The sequence below is a fragment of the Arachis hypogaea genome, chromosome 18, assembly GCF_003086295.3.
Source record: "Arachis hypogaea cultivar Tifrunner chromosome 18, arahy.Tifrunner.gnm2.J5K5, whole genome shotgun sequence".
In the NCBI taxonomy this organism is placed as follows: Eukaryota; Viridiplantae; Streptophyta; class Magnoliopsida; order Fabales; family Fabaceae; genus Arachis; species Arachis hypogaea.
In genome coordinates this window covers 49,430,680-49,452,687 of record NC_092053.1, presented here as the reverse complement: position 1 = coordinate 49,452,687, position 22,008 = coordinate 49,430,680, and the positions used below count along the sequence as shown (strand labels likewise).

At 36.5% G+C, this 22,008-nt stretch overlaps 1 protein-coding gene and 1 non-coding gene across 2 annotated transcripts in view; one reads left to right on the top strand and one right to left on the bottom strand.

Moving 5' to 3' along the window:
* Positions 1-22,008, top strand: part of LOC112771644 (glycolate oxidase 1) — a 121,901-nt gene that overhangs the window by 78,480 nt on the left and 21,413 nt on the right. The window lies entirely within an intron of this gene.
* On the bottom strand, positions 2,661-2,768 carry LOC112773417 (small nucleolar RNA R71). The gene has a single exon (XR_003187968.1). It is a non-coding gene; the product is annotated as a small nucleolar RNA R71 (small nucleolar RNA).

The window sequence follows — 22,008 nt, the reverse complement described above, 5'->3', positions numbered from 1 at the left end:
TATCTTTTTGTTTCTTGTTAGTCAAGTAATCAACTTTAATTTTCAAAATCAAATATTTTTAAATTTCTTTTTCAATTTTTTTTTCAAAATAAATGTCAATCACATCTTTTTCAAAATCAATTTCAAAATCTTTTTCAATTAACTACCTGACTTTTTGTTTGATTTTAAAAGTTTACTATTTCAATCATATCTTTTTCAAAACTACCTAACTAATTCTCTCTTTAATTTTCGAAAATCACCTTCCTCTTTTTCAAAATTCCTTGTTAATTAACTAATTATTTTAAATTTTAATTTAATTCAATTTCATTTTCCTTTTTTTTTTGAATTCTAACTTTAATTTTTTTTAAAAATTAAAAACAAAAATATTTTTATTTTATTTCATTTTAATTTTTGAATTCTTCCCTCTCTCATCTCCTTCTAATTACTTATTTATCTACTAACACTTCTCTTCTTCTTAAAAATTCGAACCCTCTCCCTCTTTCTGTGTTCGAATTTCTTTTCTTCTTCTACTCACATAAAGGAATCTCTATACTGTGACATAGAGGATTCCATATTTTCTTTTGTGTTTTCTTCTTTTTCATATGAGCAGGAACAAGGATAAGAACATTCTTGTTGAAGCTGATCCTGAACCTGAAAGGACTCTGAAGAGGAAGCTAAGGGAAGCTAAAGCACAACTCTCTGGAGAAAATCTGACAGAAATTTTCGAAAAAGAAGGAGACATGGCCAAAAATAATAACAATGCAAGGAAGATGCTTGGTGACTTTACTGTACCAAATTCTAATTTACATGGAAGAAGCATCTCAATCCCTGCCATTGGAGCAAACAATTTTGAGCTAAAGCCTCAATTAGTTTCTCTGATACAACAGAACTGCAAGTTTCATGGACTTCCATCAGAAGATCCTTTTCAGTTCTTAACTGAATTCTTGCAGATCTGTGATACTGTTAAGACCAATAGGGTTGACTCCGAGGTCTACAGGCTTATTGATAAGCGGATAATTTATACGCTTTTTGACACTGTTTTTAGTATGTTTTTAGTATATTTTAGTTAGTTTTTATTATATTTTTATTAGTTTTTATTTAAAATTCACTTTTCTAGACTTTACTATGAGTTTGTGTATTTTTCTGTGATTTCAGGTATTTTCTGGCTGAAATTGAGGGACCTGAGCAAAATTCTGATTCAGAGGCTGAAAAATGACTGCAGATGCTGTTAGATTTTGACCTCCCTGCACTCAAAGTAGATTTTCTGGAGCTACAGAAGCCCAATTTACGCGCTCTCAATTGCGTTGGAAAGTAGACATCCTGGGCTTTCCAGCAATATATAATAGTCCATACTTTTCCCGAGATTTGATGGCCCAAACAGGCATCCCAAGTCAGCTCAAGAATTCTGGCGTTTAACGCCAGAACTGGCACAAAAGCTGGAGTTAAACGCCCAAACTGGCATAAAAGCTGGCGTTTAACTCCAAGAAAAGTCTCTACACATGAAAGCTTCAATGCTCAGTCCAAGCACACACCAAGTGGGCCCCAGAAGTGGATTTTTACACTAAACACCCTAGCTTACTCATTTTCCGTAACCCTAGGTCACTAGTTTACTATAAAAACTACTTTTAGTGATTAATCTTGTACCTCATGACACTTTACACGTTTCATATTGTTTTCTCTACGGCATGAGTCTCTAAACCCCATTGTTGGGGGTGAGGAGCTCTGATGTTCTTCATGAATTAATGCAATTACTATTGTTTTCCATTCTATCACGCTTGCTTCTATTCTAAGATATTCATTCGCACTTCAACCTGATGAATGTGATGATCCGTGACAATCATCATCATTCTCGCCTATGAACGCGTGCCTGACAACTACCTCCGTTCTACCTTAGATTGAATGCATATCTCTTAGCCTCATGATTCAGATCAGAGTCTTCATGGTATAAGCTAGAATTATTGGCGGCCATTCCTGAGATCCGAAATGTCTAAACCTTGTCTGTGGTATTCTGAGTAGGATCTGGGAAGGAATGACTGTGACGAGCTTCAAACTTACGAGTGTTGGGCGTAGTGACAGACGCAAAAGGATCAATGGATCCTATTCTGACATGATCGAGAACCGACAGATGATTAGCCGTGCGGTGACAGCGCATTTGGAACATTTTCACTGAGAGGACGGGAAGTAGCCATTGACAACGGTGATGCCCAACATAAAGCTTGGCAGCTTGCCATGGAAGGAGCCTTGCGTGCATAAAGAAGAAGATAGTAGGAAAGCAAAGATTCAGAAGATAAAGCATCTCCAAAGCCTCAACCTGTTCTTCATTACTGCATAACAAGTATTTATTTCATGTTCTTTTACTTTTTACAACCAAATCTGAGAATTATTGATATCCTGACTAAGAGTTACAAGATAACCATAGCTTGCTTCAAGCCGACAATCTCCGTGGGATCGACCCTTACTCACGTAAGGTATTACTTGGACGACCCAGTGCACTTGCTGGTTAGTTGTGCGGCGTTGCAAAAGTGTGATTGTAATTTTGTGCACCACTTATGCTTTTCCCGTTTGCTGTAAGAGACAGAGCTAGAATATGGTTGGACTCTCAACCTAAAGATAGCCTGAACTCTTGGGATAAGCTAGTCACGGCTTTCTTAGCCAAGTTTTTTCCTCCTCAAAAGCTTAGCAAGCTTAGAGTGGATGTTCAAACCTTCAAACAGAAAGAAGGTGAATCCCTCTATGAAGCTTGGGAGAGATATAAGCAACTGACCAAAAAGTGTCCTTCTAACATGCTTTCAGAATGGACCATTCTGGATATATTCTATGATGGTCTGTCTGAATTATCAAAGATGTCATTGGACCATTCTGCAGGTGGATGTATTCACCTAAAGAAAACGCCTGCAGAAGCTCAAGAACTCATTGACATGGTTGCAAATAACCAGTTCATGTATACTTCTGAAAGGAATCCTGTTAGTAATGGGACGCCTCAGAGGAAGGGAGTTCTTGAAATTGATACTCTGAATGCCATATTGGCTCAGAATAAAATATTGACTCAGCAAGTCAATATGATTTCTCAGAGTCTGAATGGATTGCAAGCTGCATCCAACAGTACTCAAGAGGCATCTTCTGAAGAAGAAGCTTATGATCCTGAGAACCCTGCAATAGCCGAGGTGAATTACATGGGGGAACCCTATGGAAATTCCTATAATCCCTCATGGAGAAATCATCCAAATTTCTCATGGAAGTATCAACAAAAGCCTCAACAAGGCTTTAATAATGGTGGAAGAAACAGGTTTAGCAATAGCAAGCCTTTTCCATCATCCACTTAGCAACAGACAGAGAATTCTGAGCAGAATATTTCTAGCTTAGCAAATATAGTCTCTGATCTATCTAAGGCCACTCTAAGTTTCATGAATGAAACAAGGTCCTCCATTAGAAATTTGGAGGCACAAGTGGGCCAGCTGAGTAAAAGGGTCACTAAAACCCCTCCTAGTACTCTCCCAAGCAATACAGAAGAGAATCCAAAAAGAGAGTGCAAGGCCATTACCTTACATGGTGTGGCCAAACCCAAAGAGGAGGAGGAGGATGTGAATCCTAGTGAGGAAGACCTCCTGGGACGCTCAGTGACCAATAAGGAGTTTCCCTTTGAGGAACCAAAGGAATCTGAGGCTCATCCTGAGACTATAGAGATTCCATTGAACCTCCTTCTGTCCTTCATGAGCTTTGATGAGTATTCTTCCTCTGAAGAGGATGAAGACATTACTGAAGCGCAAGTTGCTAAGTACCTTGGTGCAATCATGAAGCTGAATGCCAAATTATTTGGTAATGAGACTTGGAAAGATAAACCTCCCTTGCTCACCAATGAACTAAATGCATTGGATAGGCAGAAATTACCTCAAAAAAAATAGGATCCTAGTAAATTCCTAATTTCCTGTAACATAGGCACCATGACCTTTGAGAAGGCTCTGTGTGACCTGGGATCAGGAATAAACTTAATGCCACTCTCTGTAATGGAGAAACTTGGAATCTTTGATGTGCAAGTTGCCAAAATCTCTTTAGAGATGGAAGACAACTCAAGAAAACAGGCTTATGGACAAGTAGAGAACGTGTTAGTAAAGGTTGAAGGCCTTTACATCCCTACTGATTACATAATCCTAGACACTGGGAAGGATGAGGATGAATTCATCATCCTTGGAAGACCCTTCCTAGCCACAGCAAGAGCTGTGATTGATGTGGACAGAGGAGAGTTGGTCCTCCAACTGAATGAGGACAACCTTGTGTTTAAAACTCAAGGATCTCCTTCTGTAACCATGGAGAGGAAGCATGAAAAGCTTCTCTCACTGCAAAGTCAACCAAAGCCCCCACAGTCAAACTCTAAGTTTAGTGTTGGGAGGTTCCAACAATGCTCTGAATATCTGTGAGGCTCCATGAGAGCTCACTGTCAAGCTATTGACATTAAAGAAGCGCTTGTTGGGAGGCAACCCAATGTTATTTAATTATATCTATTTTATTTTACTGTTATTTTATGTTTTTTTAGGTTGATGATCATGTGGAGTCACAAAAACTACTGAAAAATCAGAAACAGAATGAAAAACAGCTTTAAAAATAGCTCACCCTGGAGGAAGTACTTACTGGCGTTTAACAAGCATCAAACTGGTGTTTAACGCTAGAAGCATCAAGCTGGCGTTAAACGCCAGAAACAAGCACCTGACTGGCGTTTAACGCCAGAACAGAGCATGGAAGTGGTGTTAAACGCCAGAAACAGGCTACATTTGGGCATTTAACACCAAAAACAAGCAACAAGCTAGCGTTTAACGCCAGACATGCATACTAAGGGCGTTTACACGCCTAATAGGAGCAGGGATGATACATCATTGGCCCCTCTGGATCTGTGAACCCCACAGGATCCCCACCTCTTCTTCTCTCTTCTTCACACCTTTTTCATAACTCTCTTCCACAAATACCCCTCACCAATCACCTCAATCACTCTTTCCCATCACCTCTTCACCACTCACATCCATCCTCTCTTCCGCAAAAACCCCACCTACCTCCAAAATTCAAACTCTTTTACCTCCCAAACCCAACCCTAATGGCCGAACCCTAAACCTCTCCCCACTCCTATATAAACCCCTCGTCCCCTCTTCATTTTCACACAACACAACCCTTTCTTCTCCCCCTTGGCCGAATATACCTTCTCCCTCCATCTCCTCCATTTTCTTCATCTTCTCCTTCTTTCTTTCTTCTTTTGCTCGGGGACGAGCAAACATTTTAAGTTTGGTGTGGTAAAAGTATTACTTTTTGTTTTTCCATAACCATTAATGGCACCTAAGGCCAGAGAAACCTCAAGAAAGAGGAAAGGGAAGGAAATTGCTTCCACCTCTGAGTCATGGAGATGGAGAGATTCATCTCAAAGGTCCATCAAGACCACTTCTATGAACTTGTGGTCAAGAAGAAAGTGATCCCTGAGGTTCCTTTCAAGCTCAAAAAGAATGAGTATCCGGAGATCCGACATGAGATCCGAAGAAGAGGTTGGGAAGTTCTCACCAACCCTATTCAACAAGTCGGGATCTTAATGATTCAAGAGTTCTATGCAAACACATGGATCACTAGGAACCATGATCAAAGTGTGAACCCGAATCCAAAGCATTGGCTTACCATGGTTCGGGGGAAATACTTAGATTTCAGTCCGGAAAATGTAATGCTGGCGTTCAACTTGCCAATGATGGAAGAAAACACACGCTCCTACACTAGAAGGGTCAACTTTGATCAAAGGTTAGACCAAGTCCTCATGGACATATGTGTGGAAGGAGCTCAATGGAAAGTTGACTCAAGAGGCAAGCCGGTTCAATTGAGAAGACTGGACCTTAAGCCTGTAGCTAGAGGATGGTTGGAGTTCATTCAACGCTCAATCATTCCTACTAGCAACTGGTCTGAAGTTACTATAGATCGGGCCATCATGATCCATAGTATCATGATTGGGGAGGAAGTGGAAGTTCATGAGATTATACCTCAAGAACTCTATAAGGTGGCTGACAAGTCTTCCACTTTGGCAAGGTTAGCCTTTCCTCACCTCATTTGCCACCTCTGCAATTCGGCTGGAATTGACATAGAGGGAGACATCCTCATTGAAGAGGACAAGCCCATCACTAAGAAAAGGATGGAGCAAACAAGAGATCATGGACCTCAATAAGAGCATAAGGAAATTTCTCACCATGAAATCCCTGAGATACCTCAGAGGATGCACTTTCCTCCACAGAACTATTGGGAGCAAATCAACACCTCCCTAGGAGAATTAAGTTCCAACATGGGACAACTAAGGGTGGAACACCAAGAGCACTCCATCATTCTCCATGAGATTAGAGAAGATCAAAGAGCTATGAGGGAGGAGCAACAAAGGCAAGGAAGAGACATAGAGGAGCTCAAAAGCACCATTGGTTCTTCAAGAAGAGGAAGACGCCACCCTCACTAAGGTGGACCCGTTCCTTAATCTCCTTGTTCTTATTTTTCCTATTTTTCGATTTTTTGCTTCATGTTTATTTATGTTTGTGTCTTATTACATGATCACTAGTGTCTAAGTGTCTATGTCTTGAAGCTATGAATGTCCTATGAATCCATCACCTCTCTTAAATGAAAAATGTTTTAATTACAAAAGAACAAGAAGTACATGATTTCGAATTCATCCTTGAAACTAGTTTAATTATTTTGATGTGGTGACAATACTTTTTGTTTTCTGAATGAATGCTTGAATAGTGCATATGTCTTTTGAAATTGTTGCTTATGAATGTTAAATATGTTGGCTCTTGAAAGAATGATGAAAAAGGAGAAATGTTATTGATAATCTGAAAAATCATAAAAATGATTCTTGAAGCAAGAAAAAGCAGTGAATACAAAAGCTTGCAGAAAAAAAAAAAGAGAAAAGAAAAATGGCAAAAAAAAGAGAAAAAGAAAAAGCAAGCAGAAAAAGCCAAAAGCTTTTTAAACCAAAAGGCAAGAGCAAAAAGCCAATAGCCCTTAAAACCAAAAGGCAAGGGTAAAAAGGATCCAAGGCTTTGAGCATCAGTGGATAGGAGGACCTAAAGGAATAAAATCCTGGCCTAAGCAGCTAAACCAAGCTGTCCCTAACCATGTGCTTGTGGCGTGAAGGTGTCAAGTGAAAACTTGAGACTGAGCGGTTAAAGTCGAGGTCCAAAGAAAAAAGAAGAGTGTGCTTAAGAACCTTGGACGCCTCTAACTGGGGACTCTAGCAAAGGTGAGTCACAATCTGAAAAGGTTCACCCAGTTATGTGTCTGTGTCATTTATGTATCCGGTGATAATACTGGAAAACAAAGTGCTTAGGGCCACGGCCAAGACTCATAAAGTAGCTATGTTCAAGAATCAACATACCAAACTAGGAGAATCAATAACACTATCTGAATTCTAAGTTCCTATAGATGCCAATCATTCTGAACTTCAAGGGATAAAGTGAGATGCCAAAACTATTCAAGAGGCAAAAAACTACTAGTCACGCTCATCTGATTGGAGCTAAGTTTCATTGATATTTTGGAATTTATAGTATATTCTCTTCTTTTTATCCTATTTGATTTTTAATTGCTTGGGGACAAGCAACAATTTAAGTTTGGTGTTGTGATGAGCGGATAATTTATATGCTTTTTGGCATTATTTTTACATAGTTTTTAGTATAATTTGATTAGTTTTTAGTATATTTTTATTAGTTATTAAATAAAAATTATATTTCTAGACTTTACTATGAGTTTGTGTGTTTTTCTTTGATTTCAGGTATTTTCTGGCTGAAATTGAGGGACTTGAGCAAAAATCAGATTCAGAGGTTGAAGAAGGACTGCAGATGCTGTTGGATTCTGACCTCCCTGCACTCAAAGTCGATTTTCTGGAGCTACAGAAATCCAAATGGCACGCTCTCAATTGCGTTGGAAATTAGACATTCAGGGCTTTCCATAAATATATAATAGTCCATACTTTGCCCGAGTTTAGATGATGCAAACTGGCGTTCAACGCCAGCTCTCTGCCCTATTCTGGAGTTAAACGCCAAAAACAGGTTGCAAAGCAGAGTTAAACGCCAGAAACAGGTTACAAACTGGTGTTTAACTCCAAGGAAGACCTATACATGTGAAAGCTTCAATGCTCAGCCCAAGCACACACCAAGTGGGCTCCGGAAGTAGATTTCTGCATCATTTACTTATCTCTGTAAACCCTAGTAACTAGTTTAGTATAAATAGGACTTTTTACTATTGTATTTACATAGGGGTCTGATCTTTGGAACGTTTTTCCTTAGACTTGGGGGCTGGCCATTCGGCCATGCCTGGACCTTGTTCTTATGTATTTTCAACGGTAGAGTTTCTACACACCATAGATTAAGGTGTGGAGCTCTGCTGTTCCTCATGAATTAATGCAAAGTACTATTGTTTTTCTATTCAATTCAAGCCTATTTATTCTCTAAGATATTCATTCGCACACAAGAACATGATGAATGTGATGATTATGTGACGCTCATCATCAGTCTCACTTATGAATGCGTGCCTAACAAACACTTTCGTTCTACATGCAAACAAGCTTGAATGTGTATCTCTTAGCCTTTTGATCGTGAGATCAGACTCTTCGTGGTATAGGCTAGAACTATTGGCGGCCATTCTTGAGATCCAGAAAGTCTAAACCTTTTCTGTGGTATTCCGAGTAGGATCCGGGAAGAGATGGTTGTGACGAGCTTCAAACTCACAAGTGCTGGGCGTAGTGACAGACGCAAAAGGATTATTGAATCCTATTCCAATATGATCGAGAACTGATAGATGATTAGCCGTACGGTGACAGCGCATCTTGGACCATTTTCACTGAGAGGACGGGAAGTAGCCATTGACAACGGTGATGCCCTACATAAAGCTTGCCATAGAAAGGAGTATGAATGATTGGATGAAGACAGCAGGAAAGCAGTGGTTCAGGAGGAACAAAAGCATCTCTATACGCTTATCTGAAATTCTCACCAAGAAATTACATAAGTATCTCTATCCTATTTTAATTATATTTTAATTATCAATTCACCATAACCATTTGAATCCGCCTGACTGAGATTTACAAGGTGACCATAGCTTGCTTCAAGCCGACAATCTCCGTGGGATCGACCCTTACTCACGTAAGGTTTATTACTTGGACGACCCAGTGTACTTGCTGGTTAGTTGTGCGAGATTGTGAAGAAGAACTAAGATTAAGAACGTGCGTATTAAGTTTTTAGCGCCATTATCAAGGAATGAACGATCACGATTTCTGCACACCAAGAACTATCTGATATTAAACTCCTAATTATTATTTTGAATCTTTGTGACATCATTTAACTAAACTTTGAGAATGTTAAATTCCGGTTTAGAACAATATCTATAACAAAATTTTACTTTACAATTTAAAAATTTTTAAATCGATATATAGCCCTCCTCAATAGATGTTTTAGAGTTTGAAAAATATAGAAATTTATGTGTTTTTTAAGCAAAAATTTATATATTTTATAGTTAAAAATTATGTGCTTCTTTTTATTTTGTTTATATATTTATCTTGTGTTCATCCTTACAAATTTTTGTATTTAATTTCATAAATTTTTATGTTTTTATTTATAATTCTAGGCACAAATTTTTTTATAAAAAATATTTGAAAAAATACATAAATTTCTTAAGAAAAATACAGAATTTTGTGGTTAAAAATATATAAATTCCATATCTTTTTGACGTATTATTAAACTACTTATCAATTATCAATTGGAAATATTTTTAATAATAATAATAATAATAATAATAATAATATGATAATTGCACCAGTTATTAATAACCAATTTATATTTCTCTAAATAAATTTATTTTAAAAAAATATCTTTATTATAATTATATTACAATATTACAATTAGTATTTAATGAATAATGCATAATTATACTAATTTAAGAAAATATCTTTATTATAATTATATAAAATTAATATTTAATGCATAATCAAACTAATTATCACTCGAAAATATTTTTAATCATTTTAATTATATTAATTTTAATTATATTAATACAATTCTAATTCTTATTCATTATCCAATGATTTTATTAATGGCAAGTTGTTACCGTTGATAATAATAATAATAATAATAATAATAATAATAATAATAATAATAATAATAATAATAATAATAATAATATGGTATGATAATGAAATGAAGTTGGCCCCGATTACTCTATTCATGATAAAAAAAACAATGATTCTAATCATGATATGATATGATAAAATCATATAATTTTAACAAAACAAATATATGATGTATAACTAACGTAAATAATAAAAAATTACCTTAATAATAACTAATTTACATATTTATTAAAGCCTATATATAGAGTTTTTTTATGGTACATGAGCCTAAATCTGAAAGTCAACTCATTTTTTTTAAAATTTATTATTCTTCTTTGACTACTTCATAGAATGTATTATTCGTTTTTCATCGAAGTTGATCCTTTTAAAGTACAATTTATAATTTTGTATAGTATTTTTTATATACTCATTTTATTATATTATTCTTTTGATAATTTAATGATTGTTCTTACTCCAACTTATTCTTTTCGTCTAATGTTTCAATGCGATTGTCTTTTGCTGCAATCGTTTACAATGCATCACATCCATGAAATACCCCATCGAGTTGTATTCACTGATTCGGGTTCTAACTACATGGATGTAAGCGTCCAAAGAAGAGGCAGTAAACTCTATTTTACCGAAAGATGGTTGGATCTACTCACATATTATGACTAACCTAATAGAATGTGGGTAAAATTAGTTTTTTTGGGAGGAGCTTGATTTTTTATTGAGGAATTGTTTCTACAGAGATTTGTAGGCCAAGTTCAAGTTCCATCCCCTCCATGCTTTCTACGTCTGCCCGGAGATCTTCGAAGTGGAGCATATAATGAGATTGAATTCCCTCAATTTAAGTTCAGTTTTGCTGAATTCATATCAAACTCGGATATACAATTTCAACGATTGGTAATATATTTAAATTTTCTTATTTTAAGTGTTTCGTTATTAAAATAATTTTATAACATATTGGATATATGTATCACCTTTTTTTCTCTTTTTGTATTTTAGATTTGTAATGCAATTCTTAATAAAAGTGTACTTAAAACAAAAAAGAAAAAATTAGAATATCACTATTTAAAGGAAAAAGAAAATATACGTGAAAGAAAATAAAACGAAAAATTAAAATTGCTCTATTAAAAAAATTATATACAGTTTGCGTATGAATGGGGCTGGGATTGGAGGCTATATATGGATATCAAACATAAAAGATTATTGCACGCATTGTGAAATACTATATATATTTAATATATGTGATTTAAATATTTTTATGTATAATTAATATATATGTATGTATAAATAAGGAAATATTTAGAATTATTTAACAAAATTAATATATACGTATATAAATAAAGAAATTACTATAATTTATGAAGATTACACATAATTTTTTTTCTTTCAAATGAATTTATTCTAACTATATTATAATTAGTTCATGAATAATGTATAATTATATTATTTTAAGAAAATATCTTTATTATAATTATATCAAATCAATATTCAATGCATTATTAAATTAATTATCAATCATCAATATTTTTATTAATTCTAATTATATTAATTGATATAGTTCTAATTCTCATTCGTGTGCAATAATTTTATTAGTAGATAGTTGTATCTACAATAATTAATTCTATCCACAATTTTATTAGTAGATAGTTGTATTCACAATAATTCATACTATAATTCTCACCCATCCTAATAACGATTCGTAAATTATATGGTTCTTTATCTTCTGCTTTAATTAGTGGATAATAATAATAATAATAATAATAATAATAATAATAATAATAATAATAATAATAATAATAATATAGGCACAAGATTAATTAGTTAACAAATTGAATTTTAATTATTATGTTTTATTTTCTACTCATATTTATATTCATTAGTTATTTTACTTTTTTATATTTACAGTAAATATTGAATGTAAAAAAGAAAAAAAATATTAATTGTTATGTATTTTATTTATTTAGATTTACAATTAAATTTGATATAATTATAACAAGTATCTATAATTAATAGTAACATGATACTATAACTTTAAGTTGTATAATATAATAAAAAAGAACGTAGCAATTTATATTTGCTTCCTATATAGCAATTATATTATATATATTTATATATCTCTTCTTTTAGCTCTTTCCTAAAAATATTGGCACATAATTAATGTAGATATATAATATAACACCCTACCATACAGAACTTTACACCTAGGATGTAAAACAGAGGTGGCGAGGCGCTACGACTACTAAAATAAAATACATACATATAATAGTAGAAAGAATATAATAAACTAGGAGTCTTGAAAAATGGGTCAAACAAACTCGTAAAATAAAAAGCACAATGCCCCAAAACGGAATAACTTGCGTGCGAAGAAACCTGAAGATTACAGACATGAATAAGCAAAAGAATAAAAGAAAGCCAAGAACACAGTGAAACTAGCTCCTGACTTAGCCTGCGAAGCCAAGGCTGACCGAAGAATATTTACATATATATACATAAGTATCCCAACATCCAAAATACAGAAATAAGTCCCTAACTCTCCTGTAACCTCTATGAGGAAAAAAATAATCAAGTTTCTTGGAGAGCAAGCTAGTACATACACACATACATATACAAACTAGAAATCCAAAATACACCGGGGACTGCTCCGCTTCAAGGAATCCAGACGCCTAGCGAGGAGCCTCTCGACCTGCATCTGAAAATAACAACACTGTATGGGATGAGAATCGAAGGTTCTCAGCATGGTAAAGGTGCCACGTGAATAATAAATAAGGTCCTAGGAATGAAAGAGGCAATCCTAGAACTCCGTCATTCAGTTATCAAACTTAGTTTCTAAACAAGCCATAAATACGGGTAGGTAACCTAAACATCCCTGAAATTACTCATTTTATAATCCTAACATAACTCCATATCGTCTCACCCTTCCTCCGTCCCTCCGTCATCCATAATTCAACAAAGACAAGCAACCAAACAAGTTCACGTACAAATAGTAAGCAGATAGTGTAAGTAGCAAGTATAACAGGTAGCAGGATGTATATATTCAGTTAGGCAATCCCAAGTAATGCATAGCAATGAAAACAAATAAATGCATATGATGTATGCCTGTCCTATGGCTGATGAGGCTCATCTGTCGGTTATCTAGTCAACCCGACAAGTCCGAAAACCTTAGACTGTCCCACGTCGTGCATCCCCATGAGTCTATGCATAGATTTCACATTCATTAATCATTCAAATCACTCAATAGGGAGCTATCCATACCTGGGAATTTATACGTGCCCGGTCACCCTTACGACGTAGAGTCAACAGAGTATCGAGTTTCAACCTGAAACACGTGGTGGCAAGCCACAGTTCTTACCCAGGGAAACTCGTGTCTCAGATATCATTATTCATAAGCCATTTCATTTTCATACTCAATATATAATCATTTATCAAGCCATGGCATAAAACTTCATTTAACATTCTCATCTTCTTCATATAATTCATTATTTTACCTCTTACTTCATCTCCAAGTTATCCTATTTTCCTAGCTCCGATTAGCTACTGGACTTAGTACTATACTTTAAGTCTAAAAGAGAGGAAAATGGAGGTTTAGAAGTGAAAATCTGGTTTAAAAGACCCAAAATCCAGTTTTGCAGTAACCAGAGGTCACGCGTGCGCGTGGGTCACGCGCACACGTGGAGAGAATAGCATCTCACGCGTACGCATGGTTACTCGCGCATGCGTCGTTAAAATGTCACGCCACACGTACGCGTGGATGTACGTTTTTGAAAAATTGGCAGAATGCCCAGAAAGCTGCATAACCAGCACTTTAACACCTGCATAACCAATTTTATACAACAAACTTCCGTCATCCATAACTTTCTCTACAAAATTCTGTTCTTCACAAAATTGATATCGTTCAAAAGCTTATAAAACTATCTTTCATTTGAAATCAACCCCATTTCCATCCAATATTAGAGGAGCATGTTATGGATTTCCAAAGTTCACCAAAATTCACTTTTTACCAAGTAACACCCAAACCTCATTTTCACCAAATTCATATTCCTTGCCCAAAAAAACCTATATATTCTTAACATATCAACTCCCATTTCATTAAATACTATCCACTAGTACATTAATATTCATACCAATACGTAAAACTCATACATTAACCATAAATCCACCCTTTCCAACCATAAGCTTCCATTTTATAATTCGTTAACAATCACTCATAAATCACCTTTAACTAGCTCAACAAGCCATAATCACCAAATTCAATTAACCTATATCAAAATCATCATCAACCTTTCATTAGCAATTCCAAGAACACATATCCAACAATGTCAACATCTCATGATCATAATTTTCAACACAAGCTCAAGCATTAATATAACCATCATCATCACAAAACCAACCATTTAATACATTAATTTGTCCAACATCATCACAAAGCTAGCCATTTAATACATTGTACCATTTCAACTTAACCTATGGTTCCCTAGCCTAAGTTTTCACAAAACCTTAACTGTTAAACATGCGAAACCTAAACCATACCTTGGCTGATCACTTTATTTAATCCAAGGTAGCCTCACAAGCTACAAAACAGCCCCTCAAGCTTAGAGTAACCAGCTACAAGCTTAGCTTCAATCATCACCAAGCCTCCAAATACTCACTTTTCAATTCTAATGCATGTATATAAACCTAAATCACACCTAATACACATATATGCTCTAAATTCAGCTTCTTCATAATAAAATCAAAATTTATTAGGGTTTAGGTTGTTCTTACCATACCCATACGCATAATAACTCATGCCTAATAAGCTCTAGAAGCTAAATTGAACCTAAAACACCAAATTGGGAAAGATTTCATCAAAAGGGTTCCATTTCACCATAAGAAAGGGGATAGAGATTCTGGAATGAATATGAAGCTTACCGGTGAAATTGATCCAACAGAAATGTAGAGCTCGACACGCTAGACGCGTGGCCGTAAACGGTGCGATGATCGGAGGTCGAACGGAGAAGTTACGGCGTTCGGAAATTGAAACAAGGGTTTCGTACCCTTCTCTTATTCTCCCTGCGTCTACACTACTTCTGTTGTGTTCTAAGGAAGAAAATGAGCTCTAGCTCATTTATATTCTAGGCCGGTTGGGCCCACGGCCCGATTTGGGTTCGGTTCAACCGGTTCGGCCCATCCTGTTCAATTTTGGGCCAAATTTTTCGAAATTGGTGTCAAAATTCTCGTTTCGAAGAGCTCTATCCTATTTTGTTATTAGTTTTATATTTTTAATTTTCCTAATTAAAATTCAGTTTATTGACTAATTATTTATCAATTTTAGCGGGGTTTACATCCTACCCACCTAATTAGGAATTTTGCCCTCAAAAATCAGATTCAGTTATCTGAAAAGAGGTGTGGGTAGTCCTTCGGTATATTCAGAGTTTCTTGAAGCTGACCCCATTACTCGAAACGTCCATCTCCTTTCATTTAAACTGGCTTAGGTTGTAAGACATGAATTTGTTTTAGAAGCGTGTTTCAGAAGTTACGAAATATGGAGTACGTCGAATAGGTTCGAAAGTTACGGCAGAAAACTATTTGGTACGCCATTAGCTATCAACACTTTTGAAAAATTGAAATGGGCTAACTTAGCGGGTTTTAACTTTCTTGTTTTTGATTGCTCATCCGATTCTAGTCGTTGAAGCAATTTTCAGAGATATGTGTCATTTTCCTTCCAACTTGGGAAGTCTTCTTCTTAGATCTGCCTAACTCTTTTGTCGGCTTTCTCATGAGAATCCTAACTCAAATTTACGTTACTTTTTCTCCGTTGTCTTGGCTATCAAATTCAGGAACTAAGATGTTTGACGTTCCAGTTTTCGATTAATTCAAAGGTGTTTAGCATACTTGTGAAGTCTCACCTTCTCCCTGATGTATTCTCTCGTTGATATCCCTACTAAGTAGTTTACTCCGATAGGCGAAACGGACTTGGTCACTTGGCTCACGATTCCCTAACAGTATCACCTTTTGTCCTAGACCTCGTCAACCTACTATGAAATCGATGGCTGTTCTCTTTTACCTTTAATGTAGAACCTTCGATGGTTGTAGCATTTCGCACGGCTTCTGGTGGTCACACTTTTCTTTCTCATGTGTCGAACATGTAATCACGTAGATTGTCACTTCGTTCTTCACTTCTGGCTGCTCAAAATATCTTCTTGGATTCACGATACGTTTTATTAAGTTTAGGGCCAATTCGAAAATCCTCCGTTGTAAGCTTCGGACACTAGTTTCTCGTCTCAACTTCCGATTTCGACACTTAACTCTCTCTTGGTATCTGCTTGATTCAACAAGCTTCGATACTCTTAGTAGCTCCTTATCACTATTTTTGTGCTCCCTCAGTCTTTGACTCTACGATCTTTATTTCAGCATTGAACATATAAATCTCTTCTTAATTCCCTTTCGTTTACCAGACTTCGACGTCTTTGGCAGTTCCTTATTGTTTCGTTACACATCCCGTACTTCATCGATGCCACGTTGTAACCTAGCAATGGATCTAGATCGACACTTCCAACTTAAAACTTTAACTCATCTAACATTTCCTCTTTTGAAATTAATGTCCAAGAATCTCTTAGAAATTTCTTGCTTAGGACGTCTACCAAAACCTCACGGTTTTACATCAGCACGCATCTTAAGTCCTCCAATAATACATCGTACTCATTCCCTAAATGCTTCATTAGGCTTAAGCGATACAAGTATTGGTGGAAATATCAATCTTCTTTTCATGGCTCGAAGGCTTCCATCGTATCCTGGTATTTCATTCACACGGTGCACCTCCTTGCATTTATTTAGTCACAAGCGATACGATCAGTGAAGGTTAAGGCTCTAAATTCCCTAGTAATGTCGCTGGTTCATTTTTATGTTCAATAGTCTTGCTCTAAAGGATTGACTCTCTAATAGTTGCATCTAAGAATTATGCGCGACGTAAAATTCAATACGAGTTGATTTTCTCCAAGAAATATGTTCAAAGGGACGAACGAGTGACACGAACGGTGTTCACGAGAATTCAAAAAGAAAGTCTGGCATACAGTTAACTAGAGTTGTACGGAACCAATGGAGTGTACAAGGAGAGAAACCAAGTGGCATCTCAGGGGAGGAGTTCAAATCAAAGCTTAAATAGGATGAATAAAGTATGTCGAATTAAATAGGTTCTAGTTCGCTTTTAAAAGAACGCGAGTTTCCACAAGAGAGCAACTCCATGCACCGCAGGTCTCCGGGATTCAAAGATTATATGATTATATTAGGATGAGTCCAGGTTTATTCTAAAAAAAGGCAAGCTTTATATAAGTAAGGAACCAAATCAGGAGAACGATGAGTTGGGCTTTTACAGGAAAAGATTTAAGATGGAGTTTTCAATATAAGCTATAAGAGGAAGATTAGATTAAGTCGTGAAGATTAGTGGGCGTGCTCTCGCAAGGAACACTTAGATTCTCTCTTCCTGTACTTCCTTCAACTCGGTCCTGAGTTTTACCGATTATAATGATGTCTTCCCTTGTGGTGAAATCAACACTGATCCGGCTTTCAACACTAAGTCTATCGCAAACTCACGTTCTTTCTAAAGTGGAAATTCTGGTACATCTTCAAGAATGGTCTCAAAACTCTCTCGTATAGAAATTTGGTCTCACCTTTACTTGTCTCTTAATCAATTAGCAACTTAAAGGTTAAATCCGCTCTATTCCTCTTCCTCGAAGTCTTAACATCACTGGATTCCAAACGGTAACTCCGCATAGCTCTCGACAGTTCCAATTTCTTAGCTGTAATCCACCCTACTTCCATTACATCATTCTGATTCTTATCCTTCAAGAACCTAGCCACTCCTCTAAGTTAGCTAAGTATCACTCCGTCTCAACAACTAATAGTTTTCAACTAATCATCGACTTAGACCTCATGATTACTGAAACTTGTCATGCATCACGAATGAATATTACATATCAATGGTACGCAAGGAAGTTAAAAATTCAACTGCTGGTTTATAATTACCTCGGATCTGAAAATCGGATTCAGTTGCATCTTAGTGTTTCTTTTGTGGATAGTCTCGAACTGTATGCCCCAGCTCCCCGCACTTGTATCATACACCTAGCCCGACTCTATGCGGCTCATCTGGATCAGTCTCTCCATGGCCTTCCTATAGCATCGCCCTTTTCATGAAGTAACTTTCTGCGAATTGACTTTTCTTAACCAATTCAGTGAAATCCGTTAACCTTTGCAGATACACGTAGCCGAAGATGTCTCTCCTAAGTCCTTTCTCATACTGAGCACACTTCCACACCTCATAGTCGGCTGGATTTCCTTGACAAACTTTTGAGAGACGACACAAGTTGTCGAATTCACGGGTATAATCAGCAACAGACATATTCTCTTGCTTCAGCTGCATTAACTCCAACTCCTTTGCAATGTGAAGTGCATGTAAGAAATATTTCCCATAAAATTCTATCTTGAATCTATTCCAAGGGATATCTATTAACTCCATCTGCAAGGTATGATATAACTCATGCCACCATTCCTGAGCATCTCCCTCCAACATGTAAGTCACTATTTCCACTGACTGTGCTTCCGGTATGCGCTGAGTGTATAAAAATCTTTCCACGTCTCGAAACCACCGATTAGCCTCTAACGCATTAGCATTTCCATTAAACTGAGGTGGACCATTCTTGAAGAAATCAGTAAGGGTCATAGACCTATAGTATTGACCTATATTGCTCGTACCAACACCCGAGCTTCCATCTCAGGGTCCTCGCATCGGTTCGGTCCTAGGATTTTCCCTCCAGCTACCTCGCTCGGATCTGCGAGTCGATATTTGGTCCCTGTTCACACCAAATAATTCATATTAAGGTGATCAGTCTCAATATCTCAAGTTTAGTGCTTAAGAGTCCCAGATGCATTCTCACGAACATGTATGCTACTTATATCAGTTAGATATCCTAATAGCACATAGACACATACACAGAGAAAACACAAAAGCATATTCAGTCCGGCCTCAGGCTCTATAAGAATGAAATGCTCTGATACAATAATGGAACACCCTACCACACAGAGCTTTACACCTAGGATGTAAAACAGAGGTGTCGAGGTGCTACGACTGCTAAAATAAAATACATACATATAATAGTAGAAAGAATATATAAACTAGGAGCCTTGAAAAATGGGTAAAATAAAACTCGTAAAATAAAAAGCGCAATGCTCCGGAATGGAATAACTTGTGTGCGAAGAAACCTAAAGATTACAGACATGAATAAGCAAAAGAATAAAAGAAAGCCATAAACACAGTGAAACTAGCTCCTGACTCAGCCTGTAAAGCCAAGGCTGGCCGGAGAATATATATACACATAAGTATCCCAGCACGTAAAATATAGAAACAAGTCCCTAACTCTCCTGTAACCTCTACGAGGAACAAAATAATCAAGTTTCTTGGAGAGAAAGCTAGTACATACACACATACATATACAAACTAGAAACCCAAAATACACCGGGGACTGCTCCGCTTTAATGAATCCAGACACCTAGCGAGGAGCCTCTTGACCTGCATCTGAAAATAACAACACAGTATGGGATGAGAACCGAAGGTTCTCAGCATAGTAAAGGTGCCACGCATATAATAAATAAGGTCCTGAGAATGCCAGAGGCAATCCTAGAACTCCGTCATTCAGTTATCAAACTTAGTTTCTAAACAAAAGCCATAAATAGGGGTAGGTAACCTAAACATCCCTGAACTTACTCATTTTCTAATCCTAACATAACTCCAAATCATCTCACCCTTCCTCCGTCCCTCCGTCATCCATAATTTAACAGAGACAAGAAACCAAACAAGTTCACGCACAAATAGTAAGCAGATAGTGCAAGTAGCAAGTATAACAGGTAGCAGGATGCATATATTCAGTTAGGCAATCCCAAGTAATGCATAGCAATCTAAACAAACAAATGCATATGATGTATGCCTGTCCTATAGCTGATGAGGCTCATTTGTCGGTTATCTAGCCAACCTGACAAGTCCGAAAACCTTAGACTGTCCCCCGTCGCGCATCCCCATTACTCTATGCATAGATTTCACATTCATTCATCATTCAAATCACTCAATAGGGGCTATCCATACCAGGCAATTTATACATGCACGGTCACCCTTATGACGTAGGGTCAACAGAGTATCGAGTTTAAACCTAGAACACGTGGTGGCAAGCCACGGTTCTTACCCAGGGAAACTCTTATCTCAGATATCATTATTCATAAGCCATTTCATTTTCATACTCAATATATAATCATTTATCAAGCCATGGCATAAAACTTCATTTAACATTCTCATCATCTTCATATAACTCATTATTTTATCTCTTACTTCATCTCCAAGTTATCCTATTTTCCTAGCTCCAATTAGCTACTAGACTTAGTACTATACACTAAGTCTAAAAGAGAGGAAATTGGAGTTTTATAAGTGAAAATCTGGTTTAAAACACCCAAAATCTAGGTCTGCAGCAACCAGCAGTCACGCGTGCGCGTGGGTCACGCGCACGCGTGGAGAGAATAGCATGTCACGCGTACGCGTGAGTCATGCGCGCGTGATCATGCGCATTGGCCTCTCACGTGCACGTATGGCTACTCGCGCATGCGTCGTTAAAATGCCACGCCACGCGTACGCGTGGTCCACACGTAGGCGTGGATGTATGTTTTTCAAAAATTGGCAGAATGCCCAGAAAACTGCACAACCAGCACTTTAGCACCTGCATAACCAGTTTTATACACCAAACTTCCGTCGTCCATAACTTTCTCTACAAAATTCTGTTTTTCACAAAATTGATATCGTTCAAAAGCTTATAAAACCATCTTTCATTTGAAACGAACCCCATTTCCATCCAATATTAGAGGAGCAAGTTATGGACTTCCAAAGTTTACCAAAATTTACTTTTTACCAAATAACACCCAAACCTCATTTTCACCAAATTCATATTCTTTGCCCATAAAACCTACATATTCTTAACATATCAACTCCCATTTTATCAATACTATCCACTAGTACATTAATATCCATACCAATACGTAAAACTCATACATTAACCATAAATCCACCCTTTCCAACCATAAGCTTCCATTTTATAATTCATTAACAATCACTTATAAATCACCTTTAACTAGCTCAACAAGCCATAATCACCAAATTTAATTAACCTATAAAAAAATCATCATCAACCTTTCATTAGCAATTCCAAGAACACATATCCAACAATGTCAACATCTCATGCTCATAATTTTCAACACAAGCTCAAGCATTAATATAACCATCATCATCACAAAACCAACCATTTAATACATTAATTTGTCCAACATCATCACAAAGCTAACCATTTAATACATTGTACCATTTCAACTTAACCTATGGTTCCCTAGCCTAAGTTTTTACAAAACCTTAAATGTTAAACGCGTGAAACCTAAACCATATCTTGGCCGATCACTTTATTTAATCTAAGGCAGCCTCACAAGCTACAAAACAACCCCTCAAGCTTAGAGTAACCAGCCACAAGCTTAGCTTCAATCATCACCAAGCCTGCAAATACTCACTTTTCAATTCTAATGAATGTATATAAACCTAATTCACACCTAATACACATATATGCTCCAAATTCAGCTTCTTCATAATAAAATCAAAATTGATTAGGGTTTAGGTTGTTCTTACCGTACCCATACGCATAATAACTCAAGCCCAATAAGCTCTAGAAGCTAAATCAAACCTAAAACACCAAATTGGGCAAGATTTTATCACAAGGGTTCCATTTCACCATAAGAAAGGGGATAGAGATTCTGGAATGAATATGAAGCTTACCAGTGAAATTGATCCAACAGAAATGTAGAGCTCAACGCGCTGGACGCTTGGCCTCGAACGGTGCGGCAATCAGAGGTCGAACGGAGAAGTTACG